General features: G+C 42.9%; 2 pseudogenes; both read left to right on the plus strand.

Annotated features, from left to right (window-relative positions):
• Positions 1 to 1,071: 1,071 nt before the first annotated feature.
• LOC125482052 lies at positions 1,072 to 3,457 on the plus strand (annotated as a pseudogene).
• Positions 3,458 to 7,847: 4,390 nt separating this feature from the next.
• On the plus strand, positions 7,848 to 10,066 carry LOC125482051 (annotated as a pseudogene).
• Positions 10,067 to 11,265: the final 1,199 nt, after the last annotated feature.

Below are 11,265 nucleotides of genomic sequence, written 5' to 3' on the forward strand. Positions count from 1 at the left end.
TTTCTTCTCCCAGAGAGTGGGAGAGCCTGTGGAATCTGCAACTACAGAACACAGTTAAGACCAAAGCATTGATTTCAAAGAGTTGGATCTAGCACTTGGGGCTAAAGGGATCGAACGATATGGAGGGAAAGCAGGAACACGCTGTTGGGTTTGATGGGATCAGCCATGATCATATAGAATGGTGGAGCAGGCTCAAAGGGCTAAATGGCCTACTCCTGCTCTTGTTTTCTAGGTTTCGATGTTTCTGTGTCTTCCCCACAGGGTCCTCAGACTTCAATATATTTCCATGTGACATTGACAAAAGAATAGAGATTTATATCATGCTTCCTGATTGCATTCAGTTAGTTGGCACGATAAATACCATAAACAGGCAGAATAGTATCAAGAACACTGATAAAATAACTGGACAAGACTAACCGACAGTTCAACGTGAGGAAGAGCAAACTTTGGACCAAGATAAATCAGATTTTTTTCAATGCAACAAAGAGCTAGGAACTGAAGAGAAGCAGAGAGTTAGGAAACCACGTGTAGAAATGACTTAAAAACTCACGGTCTGCAACAAAATTGAATTCAAAAGGCTCACAGCATTTTAGTCATCATCTCAATGGAGGGAGAGGACTAGAATGTATAGGCTATGTCAATATTGTATACGGTACAGAATATACTATATATGGAGTATATTACTCAGATTTTGGCCTTGGAGTGAGTTTTGTTTTAATCATTTCATAGAATACTGCAATTGCTGATGATGCCAACCACTGTTATCCATCCGTAATTACTGTTAGACCGAGTGGCCTGACCCCATCTCAGAAACAAGCTAAAAGTCAACACATCGCTGTGGGCCAAGAGTCACCTTCAGGCTTCCTTCAGCTACTGGGACCAATCACAGATTTGCCGCCATTTCAAAACTGTGATTGGCTCTGAGTATCTCACTCCACCCCATGCCCTTCATTGCTGCCTGGATTCATGGAGATTCCTGATTGGCTGTCATCATTGGTGATGTCATTCCCTGGTTGAGTGCAGGATGACCCAGGAGTATAAATACAAGAGTTTGTAAGAAAGAGGCTCAGTTCTAGAGTTGTTTAGGTGCTAGTGAGTAGGAATAGTGATGATGGCTTCCCAAGTGTGTCAGAACTACCACAAGGACTGTGAGGATGCTATTAACAAGCAGATCAACCTGGAGATCTATTCCTCCTATGTTTACCTCTCCATGGTGAGCCTTGATTGTCTCATTTTACAATTAAGACAATGGATTTTAATGTAATTATGCTAATACCCAGAGTTTTTCTTGTTTAATGAGCTGAGTGTTTAAATGTAGATTACTCCTTCTGTGAGTGTGGTCCTCTTGGCTGGGTATCTTAATCATTAGAATCTCTATAATGTAGATGTAGGTCATTTGTCCAATTTGAGTCTATCTGAAGAGCATCCCACCTCCCCTATCCTTGTGACCCTGCACTTCCCATGGCTAACCCACCTAGCCTGGCCACTATCAGCAATTTAGCATAGCTGATCAACCTAATCTGCCCATATATGGGCAGTGAGAGGAAACCCACACAGATATGGAGAGAATGTGCATGTGAAGTTCACAATTTCCTGAGGGTTAATCAAACCCTTGTCTGTGACACTGGTAGTGCTAACTGCTGAGCCACACTGACCACCTGGTTAGCAACCTGCTCTGTCTTTTTATAATGGTTTGGTTCTGTTCTGAAGTGTACAGTGTCAGGAAAAAGCTGAACATTCATTAAATGTTTAATACTGGATGCTTCCATGAAGCAATTAGAGTATTAGTTTTTAATATCTTAGTCTCATTAGCTCCTCCCCAAAAGGATCCAATAATGTTGCTGACTTGGGTGGGGTGATGGGGGAGGAGAGGAATGTTTCTCTGGACATGGTAGGTAACATCAATGCTGTGATAAACTTTCACCTGTTTTTTTAAGTGACTTGTAATGCAGTCATTTGCTAAATAGCTTACTATTTAACTCCTATTGATAAGCTGGCAATGAAATTTGAGTCTTGGCTTCTGTTTGCAGTCCTTTTACTTTGACTGGGATGATGTTGCCCTGTGTCACTTTGCTGAGTTCAAGGAGCAGTCCCATGAGGAACAGGAACATGCTGAGAAACTGATGGCATTCCAGAATAAATGTGAAGGCTGAGTCCTCCTGCAGGTGATCAAGGTTAGATTCTATCTCTTGCAGAGTAAATGTAAATTGTGTAGCTTCCTGCTTGTATAATGGTCTTGCTGTTCTAGACTCTCCTGTACATCTCCAGGTTGAGATGAGTGAAGTGTCTTGATAGAAAGTCTCAGCTTGAAGTGAGTTGGTTTTGCTAATCCTCTAGTCGCTACAAGACTAGCAGCAAATCTGAATGCTCCGAATGAAGGGGCTTTAGCACTGAATTTGCCCAAATGTCAGTTTGGACTATGATACATTGTTGTAGACTTGCCTGAATAAAGGTGATTTCATCCTACTGTTTCAGTCAGTTTTTAGTTCTGATCTGTCAGCAGTTCATAATGATGGATCAAATGACCTTCTCTGAATTTTGAATTGATTTTAATCCTTTGGTTGGATTTGGTACAGAGATTATCATCTGTTTCCATCTACTTGCCCTCTAATGAGTCTTGGACCTTCTAACCACACTAATGACCACCTTTCTCCCTCCAGAAGCCAGAGCAGGATGAGTGGGGCAATGGTCTGGAGGCAATGCAGAGAGCTCTGCAGATGGAGAAGGATGTGAACCAGAGTCTGCTAGATCTGCACAAACTCGCCTCTGGCAACATGGACCCTCATGTGAGTTTCTGATGGGATGAATGTTTCAAGGGAGCTGAAGGTGACATGGGAATCTGCTTGTTCCACAAGCATAGGCTTGCAACTGGCCCAAGTGTTTTTAGAGCAGCAGCCATCCTTAAAATAGATGTTAGTCACTGATATGCCCCCTGGTGACTTGGTGTGAGGTGTATGTATTTAGGAACTTCCTCCCAGTTCAGTGGAATGATAGCTTGACCCTTGTGGGCAAACCCAGCTTTCTATTACCATTTCTGCAATAGCATAGTTGCAGCTAAAGCTATTCCAGTCTGTTCATGTTTCTGGAGAACAAGCTGCTCTCAAATAACAGCACTTGTACCCACCCACATCACTGCAAAATTGCAACGGTGTGATTCTTGATGCATATATCTGCTCTAGCTTTACACTCTGGCTGCTTGTTCCAGCTGTGTGTCCTCCTGGAGAGGCACTACTTGGATGAGCAAGTGAAGATGATCAAGAAGCTGGAAGATCACATCACCAACCTGAAGAGACTGGGAGCCCCTGACAATGGCATGGGAGAGTACCTGTTTGACAGGCTCACCCTGAGCTGAATGGGATTTTGGAATCCCATCAGTGCTGTAAATGGACTTAATGTTTATAAACCTTCTCTATTCTCTTGTTGAATTTGGAAATAAAATCTCCATAATGAAGAATCATCCTTGTGTAATTGAATAACTGATTATGTTCAGATCTAAGATATTTAGCTATATGGCAGGTGATTCTGTGACATCTTTGACATAATTTGAACTCTTTTCTAATCAACCCATTTTGAATGTTAATCACCTGTCAGGTGGGGCTCATCTGACCATCCTGGTCTAGGGATGCTGTCACTACACCACAAGCTTTTCTTAAACATGCTTTTGCAGTTTCTTATTCTTCCTGACTGTTAAGAATCAGTGGTCAATCTTCTGAATTTGCAGAAACATTAAAAACCTAAAGAGACGGCTGTTGTATCAGTGCAGTTTAACATCTGACAGTTTCAGATATCTACCATTCTCCTGTTTGACTAATCTCTTTGGGAGTCTGATCTGGCCTACATGTGACTCCAGATGTAGTTGGCTCTTGATTATATTGAGTGAAAAAGCCTAGGCTGCCACTTGGTTAGAAAACCTTTTTCCACAGGTTTAATACTAGGTGGTCTGATCTCTCCTTTTATCCTTTTACTTTCTACCCGAAGCACTGGAAATTAACAGCTAACACAGCCCTGAGTTTATTACAAGCAGCTGTGCCCCAATGCCAAACTTCAGAAAGCACTCATTATCCAAACAGCAGCCTGCTTATAGCTGTACTACTCTCTACCCCCAGGCTTGCGAGACACACCAGTGATACAGCCTCTTGTTGTATAGAGGTGGGAGGCCATTGCCCTGGGAGTCCCCCACATGGCCACTGGCCCCCATTTTGTCTCAAGCATGCAATTAAATGGGCAAGGAATCCTGACGCTTACCATGCGTTGCTCTCCATAGCTAACTGAATCTTCATCCTCCAGATAATGCAGTGCTCAGAGGCAGCACTGAGGAGGGCAAGGGTGCAGAAGTGAGACATTATCATGCAGGAGTTAAATCTGGTCCTGGATGTAGATTCTCAGGCTGTAATTTGTTAAACAATTTCCTGCACTCTACCTTCCAAGGACCATATTTTGCTGGGATGAGGAAATACCAAAAGAATTAATACCAAAAGAATTGACTCTAGTCCTGAGATACTCCACCTGTTCATATTTTTTTTTTTTAAAAATCTTGCGTCAAATACAATCGACTTCATCCTTACAGAAGAAGGAATGGATGGTAGAGCTCCTGAGGTTGACAGGATAAAGCTCTACATGAAACTTAACAGCAATGGGAGTAATAGGATTCTGATAGAGGCATCCTGTCCATTTTCCCCCAATGTGAGTGGTTGGTTTACAGATTTGCTGCAGGCTATCTAGTGCAGGTTAATATCCTTCAACTGCTGTGATCAATGTCAGTGTCCCTGACCTCTTCTGGACCTGACAAGAGATGCTTCAAACCTTCATATGTCATTTTATTCAACATCTTGTACAGGGAGAAATATTCATTTACAAACCCGTCAAACCCTAAGATGAATTGGGGAGCTCTGACCTGGAAGACTGATGCTATCAGTTTGAGAACAGTCAAAGCAACTAAAATCATTCCACCAATGCCAAGTATCCATGAGATAATTAGGAAAAATGCATGCACGTAGAATAGGAAGATACCATGGGACATGGTTGGGAATTAGGAAGGGTGAAGGTGATAGAGAGAATGGCTGCCAACTTTGATTGACAAAATTTGACTCTCACTCCCAGGGATCTCTACATGGGCTTCGGTTTCATATTGATAGATTGACGTAGATGAAGGAATAGAGAGATATATGTCCAAATTTCCTGACGAAACAATGCTAAGCGACAGAGTAGATGGTGTGGATGGGACCTGAAAGTTTGCAACAAGCCATTGTTAAAATGAATGAGCAAACAGTAGCAGGCAGGGCTCAATGTGAGGAAGAGTGAGGCCATCCACTTTGGAACAAGAAAGAGAAATTAGCTAAACTGTGACATTTGGGGAACAGAATTGGTGGTGGGCATGAGGTTATGGGATTCATCCACAGAAATTACAAGATCTAGTGGACAGACACAAAAATGCCTGGAATACAATGAGCTAGATATTAGAGCCGTAGAGTCATTCAGCACCGATGAGGTCCTTCATTCCATCGGGTCTGTGCTGACCTATCTACACTAATCTCACTTTCTAGCACTTAGCCCATAGCCTTGAATGTAATGACACTTCAAGTGTTCATCCATGTACGTTTCAAAAGTTGTGAGGTTTCCCATCTCAACTACCCTCCCACACAGTGCATTCCAGACTTCCACCACGCCCTCTGGGTGAAAAATGTTTTCGGCAAATCCCCTCTAAACCTCCTGCTCTTCACCTTAAAATGATGCCCCCTCGTTACTGATCAGACAGTTCTGATACCATTTATTAAATGCCAGTGAGTGCATATCTACAATACTGTATTCAGTCTTGATCTATTAGTATGTGAGGGAATGCAGCACGGGATGACAGCAGGTCTAAAGGGTTAAACTATGAAGGCAATTTGCATTGAAGATGAAATTCAGGTATTTTGATAGCTCCTTCCAAAGCCACAGCCACTTCCATCTGGTCGGACAAGGGCAGTAGATACATGGGAACATCACCCCCTGCAAGGTTCCCTCTGAGCTATCCACCATCCTGGCTTGGAAATATATTACCGTCCCTTCAGTGTTACTGGGTCGGATTTCTGGAATTCTCTCCTTAGGGGCACTGTGAGTCCATCTGTACCAGATGGACATTGCAACGGTTCACGAAGGCAACTCACCACCACCTTCTCAAGGGGAAACTAGGGATGGGCAATAAAGACTGGCCCTGCCAGTGATGCCAACATCCCACGACAACATTTTTTAAAACCCCGTGTTCCTATGAGTGTAGAAGAACAAGGAATAATTATAACTAAGATTTTAAGGTGATTAATTGATTTGATAGGGTCAACGGGGGAAAAATGATATCCTCGGGTGGGATATTTTCGGACAAGGGGGAGTCGGTGGAGACAGCAGCATAACCTAAAGGTTAGAGCTCATCCATTAGGGATGGTGTTCAGAAGCTCTTCCTCACACACACAATACTGGAAATCTAAGCCTTGCTCTCCCAAAAGCTTGGGAATAAATTGAACATTTGAATCGGAGATTCTTGGCTGTTGTTAAGTAACCCATTTATTTTTTACTAGGTGATGGCCTCGTGGTATGATTGCTGGACTATTAATCCAGAGACCCAGACCATGTTCTGGGGACTCTGGTTCAAATCCCACCAGAGTAAATGGTGGAATTTGAATTCAATAAATATCTGGAATTTAAGAATCTAATGATGACCGTGAGTCCATTGTCAATTGTCGGAAAAACCCATCTGATTCTCTAATGTCCTTTCGGGAAGGAAACTGCCATCTTTACCTGGTCTGGCCTACATGTGACTCCAGACCCACAGCAATGTGTTTGACTCTTAACTGCCCTCTGGGCAATTAGGGATGGGCAATAAATGCTGCCTGGCCAGCAATGCCCTCATCCTGTGTGAAGGGATAGTTAAAGTGATGTACAAACAAAGCAAGGGTGATGTGAGAAAAAAAAAACATTTTTACACAGAACGTAGTTAGTGTATGCAATGTGCTGCCTGGAAATGTGGGAGAGGCAGGTACAATTGAAGCTTTCAAGAGAGCATTGGGTTTTCTTTTGGGATAGTAGTGATGTGCGGGGATATGGCAAGAGATTAGCACAATGGATCTGGTGCAGCACAATTGACCAAATGGCCTGCTATGGCACTATAATTTTTTTTAATATTCACTTGTGGGACAAGGGGAGTCATGGCCTGGGCGAGTATTTATTGTACATTACTAGATTCCCCTTGAGAAGGTGGGGGTGAGCTGCCTTCTTGAACCGCTGCAGTCCATGTGCTATAGGTCAACCCCAATGACCTTAGAGAGGGAATTCCAGGATTTCGACCCAGAGACACTGAAGGCACGGCAATATATTTCCAAGTCAGGATGGTGAGTGGCTCGGAGGGGAACTTGAAGGTGGTGGTGTTCTCATGTGTCTGCTGCCCTAGTCCATCTGGATGGAAATGGTCATCAGTTTGGAAGGTGTAATCTGAGGATCTTTGGTGAATTTGTGATGGGATTCTACGATTCCGCAATATGGAAGAAGGTGGTTTGTATGGAATTGAAAAGCAGACCGGCCAAGATCTAATTAAATACTGAAATAGATTTGAGGGGCTGAGTGGTCTCCTCCTGTTCCCATGGTCCAAACTGTTGAAACCTGCCGGTTTTCCACAGCTCTGATTGGCTCTGGTTTGTACATAGCTCCCCCCAACACCTCTCCCTAATTAATGCCTGTATTCATGGGAGATTCCTGATTGGAAATCGCCAACAGCCAATCATTATTGGTGATAACATTTCCTGTTGGGATGCAGGATTCCCATTCACATAAATACTAGAGCTCATGGGAAGTGGGGTTAGGCTGTTGTTTGAGTTTACCTTTTGTAAGTAGGTGTGAAGATGGCTTCCCAAGTGTGTCAGAACTACCACAAGGACTGTGAGGATGCTGTTAACAAGCAGATCAACCTGGAACTCTATTCCTCCTATGTTTATGTCTCCATGGTGAGCCTTGTATCTTTTGGGTCCTCTTTCAAAATTATTAATATTTCACTGCATTCTGAGTAAGTAGCTGTGTTGTTAGTGACCTGTAGTTTAAGATTTATTTCTAATGTCTGACTCCCCTGCCAAGTAAATTAGCTGAGATAGAAGTCTGTTGAGTCCTCTAATTATCATGTTCTCTTTAAATGGTTAAATCTGAGACTTCTGTGGGTTGATTTAACATGAATTATTCTAATCTCTATAAACATTCCAATTCCTTTAGTTAATGGTAAAATTGAATGAATGTTTGGCTGTATTGGGGGTGAGAAACTAGCTGGTCTATTTATGGCTTTCTACCCCCACCCCCCTGCCCCCCCCCCCCCGCCCCCCAACAACTATGATTAAATCTTCCTTGCCTGAGCTGCGTTACTAATCCATGCAAAGGTTCAATGTTAGACTGTTTAGATGGTTCTTCTGCACCCCCTCCCTGACTAGCAAGGGCAGGAAGTCTTTGTGAAATTAAGTACAGTGTAAGCTGAACGCTAACCAAAAAATTATTGCTGTCTCTCTGGACTCAACATCTACCACTTCCTAACATGATCTAGCAAACACAGGGATGGGGTTTGCCAGATGGTCAGAAATGACTAGATTTCAAAGCAGCTGAAGCCAATATCTTGACTAAAATTGAAGTCTCTAACTTGAAGCCAGGTGGAGAATGAGTAACCAAGTCCTTAGCTTTCAGAATTTCTGGGTCTGTTTTAACTTGATTTGTCTCCCTCTTTCCCCACAGTCCTTTTACTTTGACCGGGATGATGTTGCCCTGTGTCACTTTGCTGAGTTCTTCAAGGAGCAGTCCCATGAGGAACAGGAACATGCTGAGAAACTGATGGCATTCCAGAATAAACGTGGAGGCTGAGTCCCCCTGCAGGTCATCAAGGTTGGGCTTTTAACCCCATTTTTGAAGGGGAAAGCTTGAGGGTTTACTTTGAAAGAAGTCTTTATTTTGAATAGTCTAAATTTGTTTCTGCACCTGCATGGACTCAAACATTTAAGAGTTGTTGGCTCTTAGAGCCACTTGCTCAGTTGGATTAATCAGAAACAACTGATTGAGATGAGCACTTCTGTATGACATGTACCTGACTTAAACTTTTGGTTTTAAGAAATCTGGTGTTCATTTTTTTTAAAACATGACATTTAGGAATTTAATTGAGCTCCTTTAATGGGCAAATTGCAATGGAATTTGAGGCTTCATTGGACTGAAATGCCAAGTGATTTCCACTATCATCCTGGTGGTCTTAAATGATAGACCATTGGAAACATCAGGGCTGGAGTCACTTAGATGACTTGAACATGTTGCATTTTCCCCCATTGTAGCTGGGACTGACTTGGAAGTAGAATAGTCTGGTAATTCACTGACACCAGCAATTGTCTATCAGGGTGGATGGGAAACAGACTTCAAACACTGCATCAGGCACGCTAAGCTCCCAGCACTAACATCACACTTGCCTTGTGTGCTTTCTGATTCCTAATGTGTTTTTGTTAGGATGTGGCAGGTTATGCCCCCTCCCCCTTCTATGCCACCCTCAGCTTTTGAAATCTGCAACACCTAAAATCAAGTCTATTAGCTTTAAAAGGTGCAGCCTTCAGTTCTAGTCCAAACTCCCAGAGGAGCTTCTCCTCTGACTTTTTTTTCAGAAGCCAGAGCAGGATGAGTGGGGCAATGGTCTGGAGGCAATGCAGAGAGCTCTGCAGATGGAGAAGGATGTGAACCAGAGTCTGCTGGATCTGCACAAACTCTCCTCTGGCAACATAGACTTGCATGTGAGTACCTCATGAAGAATTTTCACCTGAAGGTGATATGGCATTGGTCCTTGAGGTTAAACGTGCCTATTCACATCAGCACTGTACACAAGTACAAAGATGCTTTGTTTAGAGTGAACTCTTCTCTTTCTCCAGCTGTGACTTCCTGGAGAGGCACTACTTGGATGAGCAAGTGAAGATGATCAAGAAGCTGGGAGATCACTTCACCAACCTGAAGAGACTGGGAGCCCCTGAGAAGAGCATGGGAGTGTACCTGTTTGACAGGCTCACTGAGCTGAGTGGGAATTGTGGTCATAATTGTAAGTGACTTCTTGCTAATTCTCCAGGTTTTTCCCATCTGCTGTTTGTAAAAATTAATTAGTCAGTGACAACTGATGCTTGTCTAATTCTGAAGTGATTTTGGGGGGAGAACTCAACAGGTCTAGGTAGCATTTGAGAAGAGAAAGCAGAGTTGATACTTGCGCTCCAGTAACCAGTCATCAAGTTAAGACACTTTTTTGCAGTGATGGATAGTGGTTTCAGTTGGATAAATGTTAGCTGACAATGGCCACAGCTGTTCGAGCACTAAAACAGGAGCAAAGGGATGTTCATTCCCCTCTTTCAAACTAATACTAATACAGACCACTCAATTGTTTGAATTTACCCCATTTGATTAGATCAGCCATGATTTGATTTTCAATGTTAATCTGCAATTCCTGCCTTAAAACTTTCTATTTAACAAATCTATCCACTTCTGCCTTAGTATTCAGTAAGTCTGATTCCAGTTCTTTAACCGTCAGGATTTTCCACCAGCTAGTTCAACTAACACCCTGATCGCTAGTTTCCACTGGAAGATATGTACTCAATATCAATTCTGCCCAGTCCTTTTCGGGCTTGCATACTTAAGTGGCCTCTCACTTTGTATCTGGTAATTCCAACTGCAATCTGTCCTAAAATAGCCTGCCCCCTTTCTCAGGTGTTAGATGAGAAGCTTCTGCCATTGCACAAACATCTTGTTATCCACAAATGTGACCAGTACTGGACCCATTACACCAGGTCTGGTCTCTTCAGTCCCCAGTTTAACCGAAACCTAATGTCCTGTGGTAAATGGTAACATCCAATTAGCTCAAGTTCACAACCAATCCCTGTATCTGCATGCTCATATCCTTATTCATGTAGAACACACATCCTCTGCATCTCCAAACACTGCCTCATCACTTAGATACAATTTTATTTTCATGCCAAAATGGGCAACCTCCTTTTCCTGCATTATGCTTCATTTACAACAGCTTTGCCAACTCAAACCTTTGCATAGAAGCGAGTTCTTGCAGTTTGCTAAAACAAACAAACAAGAGCAGGGGACTGTTGTCAAGCAGAGACCAAGGCGTTCAGGCACATAGCTCCTTGAAAGAGATGTTGCATGTAAATAGGGTGATTGGTAAAGGAGTTCAAGGGTCACAGAAGGCAGGACCATCAGCTATGACTGAATGGTGGTGCAGGCTCAATGGGCCAAAAGGCC

Source organism: Rhincodon typus, unplaced genomic scaffold, assembly GCF_021869965.1.
Source record: "Rhincodon typus isolate 14 unplaced genomic scaffold, sRhiTyp1.1 hic_rhity00005335, whole genome shotgun sequence".
In the NCBI taxonomy this organism is placed as follows: Eukaryota; Metazoa; Chordata; class Chondrichthyes; order Orectolobiformes; family Rhincodontidae; genus Rhincodon; species Rhincodon typus.